The sequence below is a fragment of the Oncorhynchus mykiss genome, chromosome 23 (assembly GCF_013265735.2).
Source record: "Oncorhynchus mykiss isolate Arlee chromosome 23, USDA_OmykA_1.1, whole genome shotgun sequence".
NCBI lineage: Eukaryota > Metazoa > Chordata > Actinopteri > Salmoniformes > Salmonidae > Oncorhynchus > Oncorhynchus mykiss.
Genome location: NC_048587.1, coordinates 8,921,416 through 8,931,284, shown reverse-complemented (window position 1 = coordinate 8,931,284; position 9,869 = coordinate 8,921,416).

The window sequence follows — 9,869 nt, the reverse complement described above, 5'->3', positions numbered from 1 at the left end:
CCACCCAGCACATCAGTACAAGAAGCCCCATAGAGGGGAGCTGCTGGATGCACTAGTTGAGCAGATGCCACTGTTATTAGACACAAGATATTTACTTGGCGTGTTTGTGGGTGGAGAGAACATCAACACCATGCAGACTAAGAGTTTATGACATTCAAAGTTATTTTAATGTGCAAAGATCTGGCATGATATTCGACCTGTGTTTTGGTATACGAGGGACATAGTGCTGGTGTGGAATAAGAACCTGCACACTATGTGGATGGGGGCTGTCCAGAACAGGGGTTTCTGGCTTCTGACACACTGTTAACTGGCAGATGTCATTAAACCGTTGAGTAAACTGACATAATAAAACTGTCATTGTACATAGTTGACATATTTTGGCAGGACCTTGGGAGGATCAGACAGTAACTCTTGATCCAAGACATTTTAATGGTGCTTTCAACGACTTAGACTCGCAAAGTAGTTTAATCACCACAGACAGGAGTTTGCCTGAGACAACTGAGACACTCAAGAGGCTCTGGCACTTTTAACATGATTCAGTCCATTAAAATGTCAGAGTCAAAATGTACATCTGGATATGACATGTCACATGCTGTGGCATGGATCCACAGAACAACCAAGCTGGATTCCTTCAGCTCTTATTCAGATCTCAATTATCTCATATATGACATGTCACATGCTGTGGCATGGATCCACAGAACAACCAAGCTTGATTCCTTCAGCTCTTATTCAGATCTCAATTATCTCATATATGACATGTCACACGCTGTGGCATGGATCCACAGAACAACCAAGCTGGATTCCTTCAGCTCTTATTCAGATCTCAATTATCTCATATATGACATGTCACACGCTGTGGCATGGATCCACAGAACAACCAAGCTGGATTCCTTCAGCTCTTATTCAGATCTCAATTATCTCACTGTCCATCTATTATGGTGGCCAACGTCATCAATGTCAGGACCTCGTGGTCGACCAATAAGGTCTAAATAATGTGCTGTTCTGTACCGGAACTCTCTGTGGTCCACATTACAGGTTATGAGGTCTTTTCAGCACGCAGTGTGAAGTCAATGGAGGGGTAAATGTAATATTCAACTCAGACATTTACAAGGAGAAACACATGGATCAATTAGCCGTTGTGTTTTTCTATCAAGCTTTACAGATCTTTAGACAAACTTACAATATGTTACAAGAAGTAGTCCCCATGATGACCCCCCCTGTCAGTGAACTTCTCCAGCCAACGGCCACGTTCCCGAAACTGGGTGTCAGAGTTACATGCAGACTAAAGTTGTTTTGGAATGTTACCCGCTGACATAGAAATGTCAAAGTATCAAACCCCAACTGCTGAGCTGTTGTTGACACTCCAATTTCATCCCATACAGTCGATAGCAGAGTTGCAAGAAGTACAGTCTACCAAAGCAACAGATGAGTTACGAGCCCAATATGGCCATGTTCAGTGTCAGAAATACATCCAGCTTCCACAGCAATCTCTAAGGTAATTTAGCATTGCTTCGTTGCTTTGTTGGCAGATCTGCTGCTATTTGAGTCGTGTTCCAGAGGATACGGCCTCCTTTTTTATGGATTGTCTTATTTTTAGACTCACCAACTTGTTCATGGAATTAGGATCAGTCCACACCGTCCCCTCACTCATCCTCCCAGAGCAGGCCGACCTGTACACAGACACAGGGAAAATACTGGCCATTTAATGGTAAAACCCTGTCCGACTCTAACATCTAGCACCTGGAAATAATAACAGTAGGTGACGCATGTCACACAGAGAACATACATAAAACTGGGAATCCCACACACTTAAGAGTCTGGGGGAGCAGGGGACTCGTCCTAGCCAAGCCTTTAGTAGAATCTGGGGGAGCAGGGGACTCGTCCTAGCCAAGCCTTTAGTAGAGTCTGGGGGAGCAGGGGACTCGTCCTAGCCAAGCCTTTAGTAGAATCTGGGGGAGCAGGGGACTCGTCCTAGCCAAGCCTTTAGTAGAGTCTGGGGGAGCAGGGGACTCGTCCTAGCCAAGCCTTTAGTAGAGTCTGGGGGAGCAGGGGACTCATCCTAGCCAAGCCTTTAGTAGAATCTGGGGGAGCAGGGGACTCGTCCTAGCCAAGCCTTTAGCAGAGTCTGGGGGAGCAGGGGACTCGTCCTAGCCAAGCCTTTAGTAGAGTCTGGGGGAGCAGGGGACTCGTCCTAGCCAAGCCTTTAGTAGAGTCTGGAGGAGCAGGGGACTCGTCCTAGCCAAGCCTTTAGTAGAGTCTGGGGGAGCAGGGGACTCGTCCTAGCCAAGCCTTTAGTAGAGTCTGGGGGAGCAGGGGACTCGTCCTAGCCAAGCCTTTAGTAGAGTCTGGGGGAGCAGGGGACTCGTCCTAGCCAAGCCTTTAGTAGAGTCTGGGGGAGCAGGGGACTCGTCCTAGCCAAGCCTTTAGTAGAGTCTGGGGGAGCAGGGGACTCGTCCTAGCCAAGCCTTTAGTAGAGTCTGGTGGAGCAGGGGACTCGTCCTAGCCAAGCCTTTAGTAGAGTCTGGAGGAGCAGGGGACTCGTCCTAGCCAAGCCTTTAGAAGAGTCTGGGGGAGCAGGGGACTCGTCCTAGCCAAGCCTTTAGTAGAGTCTGGGGGAGCAGGGGGCTCGTCCTAGCCAAGCCTTTAGTAGAGTCTGGGGGAGCAGGGGACTCGTCCTAGCCAAGCCTTTAGTAGAGTCTGGGGTAGCAGGGGACTCGTCCTAGCCAAGCCTTTAGTAGAGTCTGGACAAGTGACAGCCCAATCCACTAGACGAGGCCAATGATCAACGTTTACAAGTGAAACACTTCACATCCAGGCACACTGTTTGGAAGACTGATTTAAATAATGGGGGAAATGGAAAGTGTTCCTGTCTGCCTGTGAATGAGTTGAATAAAAGGAGTGAATAGAAGGAGTTGAATAGAAGGAGTTGAGTAGAAGGTGTTGAATAGAGGGAGTTGAATAGAAAGAGTTGAGTAGAAGGTGTTGAATAGAAGGAGTTGAATAGAAGGAGTTGAATAGAAGGAGTTGAATAGAAGGTGTTGAATAGAGGGAGTTGAATAGAGGGAGTTGAATAGATTGAGTTGAATAGAAGGAGTTGAATAGAAGGAGTTGAATAGAAGGTGTTGAATAGAAGGAGTTGAATAGAGGGAGTTGAATAGAAGGAGTTGAATAGAAGGAGTTGAATAGAAGGAGATGAATAGAAGGTGTTGAATAGAGGGAGCTGAATAGAAGGAGTTGAATAGAAGGAGTTGAGTAGAAGGTGTTGAATAGAGGGAGCTGAATAGAAGGAGTTGAATAGAAGGAGTTGAGTAGAAGGTGTTGAATAGAAGGAGTTGAATAGAAGTAGTTGAATAGAAGGTGTTGAATAGAGGGAGTTGAATAGAGGGAGTTGAATAGATTGAGTTGAATAGAAGGAGTTGAATAGAAGGAGTTGAATAGAAGGTTGTCCAGTTTAACTGCTGTTGTGGTAATATCCTTGACCTCTATGACCTCCATGGCAGCTGTTATATTTGTAAAGACTGAAGACCTGATGATAGGATAATAGGATATGTAAAAAAGTACTATTTGAATCGACCTCTAAAAGTGGTGTCTACTGGTTAGAAGTAAATTAATTAGGTTTTCAACAGTCAACTTCCTTTTCCCCTTTAGTTAAACCTAATAAATAACTTTTCCCCTTTAGTTAACCCTAATAAATAACGGTTCCCCTTTGGTTAAACCTAATAAATAACGGTTCCCCTTTGGTTAAACATAATAAATAACTTTTCCCCTTTAGTTAACCCTAATAAATAACGGTTCCCCTTTAGTTAACCCTAATAAATAACGGTTCCCCTTTGGTTAAACCTAATAAATAACTTCTCCCCTTTGGTTAAACCTAATAAATAACTTCTCCCCTTTGGTTAATCCTAATAAATAACTTTTCCCCTTTAGTTAAACCTAATAAATAACTTTTCCCCTTTGGTTAAACCTAATAAATAACTTTTCCCCTTTGGTTAAACCTAATAAATAACTTTTCCCCTTTGGTTAAACCTAATAAATAACTTTTCCCCTTTAGTTAACCCTAATAAATAACGGTTCCCCTTTGGTTAAACCTAATAAATAACTTTTCCCCTTTAGTTAACCCTAATAAATAACGGTTCCCCTTTGGTTAAACCTAATAAATAACTTTTCCCCTTTGGTTAAACCTAATAAATAACTTTTCCCCTTTAGTTAACCCTAATAAATAACGGTTCCCCTTTGGTTAAACCTAATAAATAACTTTTCCCCTTTGGTTAAACCTAATAAATAACTTTTCCCCTTTAGTTAACCCTAATAAATAACGGTTCCCCTTTGGTTAAACATAATAAATAACTTTTCCCCTTTAGTTAACCCTAATAAATAACGGTTCCCCTTTGGTTAACCCTAATAAATAACGGTTCCCCTTTAGTTAACCCTAATAAATAACAGTTCCCCTTTAGTTAACCCTAATAAATAACGGTTCCCCTTTAGTTAAACCTAATAAATAACTTCTCCCCTTTAGTTAACCCTAATAAATAACTTCTCCCCTTTAGTTAACCCTAATAAATAACGGTTCCCCTTTAGTTAAACCTAATAAATAACTTCTCCCCTTTAGTTAACCCTAATAAATAACGGTTCCCCTTTGGTTAAACCTAATAAATAACTTAAATACATACAAGGATGAGTATAAAAAACATTAAGAACACCTGCTCTTCCCATGACACAGACTGACCAGGTGAATCCAGGTGAAAGCTATGATCCCTTATTGATGTCACTTGTTAAATCCACTTCAATCAGGGTAGATAAAGGGGAGGAGACAGGTTAAATAATGATCTTTAAGCCTTGAGACAATTGAGACATTGATTATGTATGCGTACCATTCAGAGGGTGAATGGGCAAGACAAAAAAAAATAAGTGTCTTTAAACAGGAAATGGTAAGTACCAGGCGCACCATTTTGTGTCAAGAACTGCATGGCTGCTGGATTTCCCATGTGTATCAAGAATGGTCCACCACCCAAAGGACATCCAGCCAACCATCGACCTTAGGGTGTAAACAATCTAGTTTGCTAGCACATTTTCTTGCCAAACTGTCAACTGAGTAGCTAGCGCCCAACACGTAAGAGACAAAAAAAAGTTTAACCGTTCATGACCATGAATTTGATTTGTTTCTGATTTCAAACCACCTATGAATGTGGTTCCAATCTGATTTGAAAATGGTCTGTGATATCCAGCATCCTTGGGATGTCCCTAATCCCATTGAAGTTTACATTTCAAATGGTTTAAGTTAAGGGTTAAGGTTAGGGTTAGGGGTTTGGGTTAGAGTTAGGGGTTTGGGTTAGGGTTAGAGTTTAGGGGTTTGTGTTTGGGTTAGGGTTAGGGTTTGGGTTAGGGTTAGAGTTTAGGGTAAGGATAAGGGTAGGGGTTAGAGTTAGGGTTAGGGTGTAGAGTAAGGATAAGGGTAGGGGTTAGAGTTAGGGTTAGGGTGTAGGGTAAGGATAAGGGTAGGGGTTAGAGTTAGGGTTAGGGTGTAGGGTAAGGATAAGGGTAGGGGTTTGGGTTAGGGTTAGGGTGTAGGGTAAGGATAAGGGTAGGGGTTAGAGTTAGGGTTAGACATACATACATACATACATACATACATACTGTACATACATTATCAGATCCTTGATAAATACTAAAGACTGTATAAAATAAGTAATACAAATACTGATCTGTATTCTACACTCTAAATTATATTATTTTATACTAATACAATTGCTCAGATAAATATATTTTGTGTAACAAGTAATAAAATGTTGGACCCCCCTGTTTGCAAAACACCAGCAGCCTCCCCTTGTGAGGATAACGACACTGAGCTTTTTCCTCAAATATTTTCTGAGGTGGAAGAACACATTGGCAGAGATCTTTGACCAGGTTTTCCACAACTGGGGTACAACGCCGTCGGGGGTACGCCAAATAAAAACGGGATTCACATTTTTTTTTTAATTACAAAATGATTTTTTTAACAGTCCATTTATATTTTCCAACAGGGCTGTACATTTTGGGTGAGGTTTTTTTCTCGCCTGAGTAACCTCGTTTCACTGCCAAAAATACAATTACAATCTAGTGTTCAGCGAAATTGCAACACAATGTCAACTACAGATAGCCTAGTCAAATAATTAACATCCAATCACATTAACCGTTACTCTCTTGCAGGATGAGAACTGATGAAAACTACATTGGCACAAATATGATGAGAACTACATTGATTTGGGGTTCACTAACATTGGGAGTAGTGCCTTTCCTCAGCCACAGTGTGTTATATGTTCAAAAGTACTATTTCACAACTCGATGAAACCTTCACTCTTACTCGACATTTAGAAACAAAATATGGCAATTTGAAAAATTAGCCACAGGAGTATTTTCAGCGAGAATTAAGACGACTTTTGAGTAGTAAGACATGTATAACAGCAACAGATGTCATTTATAAGAAGGGGCTACAAGTGTCTTATATGGTGAGCTACCGAGTGGCCAGGACAGGCAAGCCCCATACTATTGTGGAAGAGTTCTTCCTGCTGCCGTGGATACGGCTGGGACAATGCTACGGGAAAAGGCCCCAAAAAAACTATACAGACAATGCCTTCATCAAACAACACTGTTTCACAACGTATCAGTGACATGGCAGGAGATGTATTGAAACAATTACTGCTTCGCATACAAGCCAGTGAATTATATGCATTACAGCTGGATGAGTCAACAGACGTGGCGGGCCTGGCACAGCTCCTGGTATATGTCTGTTACAGCTGGATGAGTCAACAGGCCTGGCACAGCTCCTGGTATATGTCTGTTACAGCTGGATGAGTCAACAGGCCTGGCACAGCTCCTGGTATGTGTCTGTTACAGCTGGATGAGTCAACAGACGTGGTGGGCCTGGCACAGCTCCTGGTATATGTCTGTTACAGCTGGATGAGTCAACAGGCCTGGCACAGCTCCTGGTATATGTCTGTTACAGCTGGATGAGTCAACAGGCCTGGCACAGCTCCTGGTATGTGTCTGTTACAGCTGGATGAGTCAACAGACGTGGTGGGCCTGGCACAGCTCCTGGTATATGTCTGTTACAGCTGGATGAGTCAACAGGCCTGGCACAGCTCCTGGTATATGTCTGTTACAGCTGGATGAGTCAACAGGCCTGGCACAGCTCCTGGTATATGTCTGTTACAGCTGGATGAGTCAACAGGCCTGGCACAGCTCCTGGTATATGTCTGTTACAGCTGGATGAGTCAACAGGCCTGGCATAGCTCCTGGTATATGTCTGTTACAGCTGGATGAGTCAACAGGCCTGGCACAGCTCCTGGTATATGTCTGTTACAGCTGGATGAGTCAACAGGCCTGGCACAGCTACTGGTATATGTCTGTTACAGCTGGATGAGTCAACAGGCCTGGCACAGCTCCTGGTATATGTCTGTTACAGCTGGATGAGTCAACAGGCCTGGCACAGCTCCTGGTATATGTATGTTACAGCTGGATGAGTCAACAGGCCTGGCACAGCTCCTGGTATATGTCTGTTACAGCTGGATGAGTCAACAGACGTGGTGGGCCTGGCACAGCTCCTGGTATATGTCTGTTACAGCTGGATGAGTCAACAGACGTGGTGGGCCTGGCACAGCTCCTGGTATATGTCTGTTACAGCTGGATGAGTCAACAGGCCTGGCACAGCTCCTGGTATATGTCCATTACGTTTACAATCAAGGAATCACGTTACGTTCAATCAATCATTACGTTCAATCAAGGAAGACATCTTCTGCAAACCACTTGAAATGAGAACAATAGGAGAGGATATTTTTTAAATACTGGGCAGCTTTGTGAAATCAAATTGACTTTTGTAGATGTCAAGATGTGTTGGTATCTGTACTGATGGAGCAAAAGCCGCACCTTGGGTCCACTGCAGCATCTACCAAGAGGCTCTTGGGTCCACTGCAGCATCTACCGAGAGGCTCTTGGGTCCACTGCAGCATCTACCGAGAGGCTCTTGGGTCCACTGCAACATCTACCGAGAGGCTCTTGGGTCCACTGCAACATCTACCGAGAGGCTCTTGGGTCCACTGCAACATCTACCGAGAGGCTCTTGGGTCCACTGCAGCATCTACCAAGAGGCTCTTGGGTCCACTGCAGCATCTACCAAGAGGCTCTTGAGTCCACTGCAGCATCTACCAAGAGGCTCTTGGGTCCACTGCAGCATCTACCAAGAGGCTCTTGGGTCCACTGCTGCATCTACCAAGAGGCTCTTGGGTCCACTGCAGCATCTACCAAGAGGCTCTTGCTGCCAAGGGAATGCCTGACAGCTTGAAAGATGTTTTGGACACTACAGTGAAAATGGTTAACTTTGTCAAAGCAAGGCCCCTGACCTTGTGTATTTTCTGCACAATGCAATGATACGGGTAGAAACCATGTAACGCTTCTACAACAGACAGAAGTGCGCTGGTTATCAAGGGGCAAAGTATTGACAGGTTTTATTTAATTGAGAGACGAGCTTAAAGTTTTCTTTACTGATCATAATTTCACTTGTCTGACCGCTTATCCTTATCCTTATAAACTTCAATGGGATTAGGGACATCCCAAGGATGCTGGATATCACAGACCATTTTCAAATCAGATTGGAACCACATTCATAGGTGGTTTGAAATCAGAAACAAATCAAATTCATGGTCATGAACGGTTAAACTTTTTTTTGTCTCTTACGTGTTGGGCGCTAGCTACTCAGTTAACAGTTTGGCAAGAAAATGTGCGAGCAAACTAGATTGTTTACACCCTAAGGTCGATGTCCCTGCCCAAGATTAAATATAATTAGCATAATTCAAAAACTACCCATAAAAATCTGTCAATTTAATCTAGAAATATCCGTTTTTTTTGCCTTGGATGTGTCTCAACCCTCCGCATCCGACTATGTCGCACTTCTGCATCTATGGGCTATAGTACTGTAGTAGAGGACAACTTAAAAATATATTTTGTATACCTAAAGGGTTCCTAAAATTCAAAATGAAATAACTCAATTAGCCATGGTATGACCATCTTAAAACAATTCCATATGTTAGCTGTGTAGAATCCCCGAAAGAGATTCTGGAGGGAAATGACAATTCCATATGTTAGCTGTATAGAATCCCTGAAAGAGATTCTGGAGGGAAATGACAATTCCATATGTTAGCTTAGTAGAATCCCTGAAATATATTCTGGAGGGAAATGGGAGGAGCCTGAAGAATGTCCAAAACAAACAGTTAAATAACCACAGTTAACCTCTCCACCCTGACCTCTGTGAGTCAACATGTAGTGTAACTATTCAACACAGTTAACCTCTCCACCCTGACCTCTGTGAGTCAACATGTAGGGAAGACTTCCTCTGACAGGTGGTTGGCCAGTCTATTTATAGACAAAGTGTGTTAGTGTTTTAGGAAACAGGGATCAATGCAGGACTCAGCAAGGGCTTATCCATGGGCTGGCTAGACTACTGTGGTGTGTGTGTGTGTGTGTGTGTGTGTGTGTGTGTGTGTGTGTGTGTGTGTGTGTGTGTGTGTGTGTGTGTGTGTGTCTGTGTTGTGTGTGTGTGTGTGTGTGTATGTGTGTGTGTGTGTGTGTGTGCTCTATAGGATACTGGCAGGGGATCTCCACAGTAGACCCAGGTGTGTGTAGAAGGAAACACAATTAAAAATATTTAAAAATGTTTGTATCTTAAATAGCATGAGCAGTGCACATTTGTACCAGCTCCAGAAACTCTATATTTCATGAAATGCATAGCATTACTCAGTGTTTAAATGAATGAATCAGTGTTAAATGAATTAGCATGATATTGATTCTTGACTACACCATTCACCACAGATGAACAGGGGAAACATACGTATCTTTGC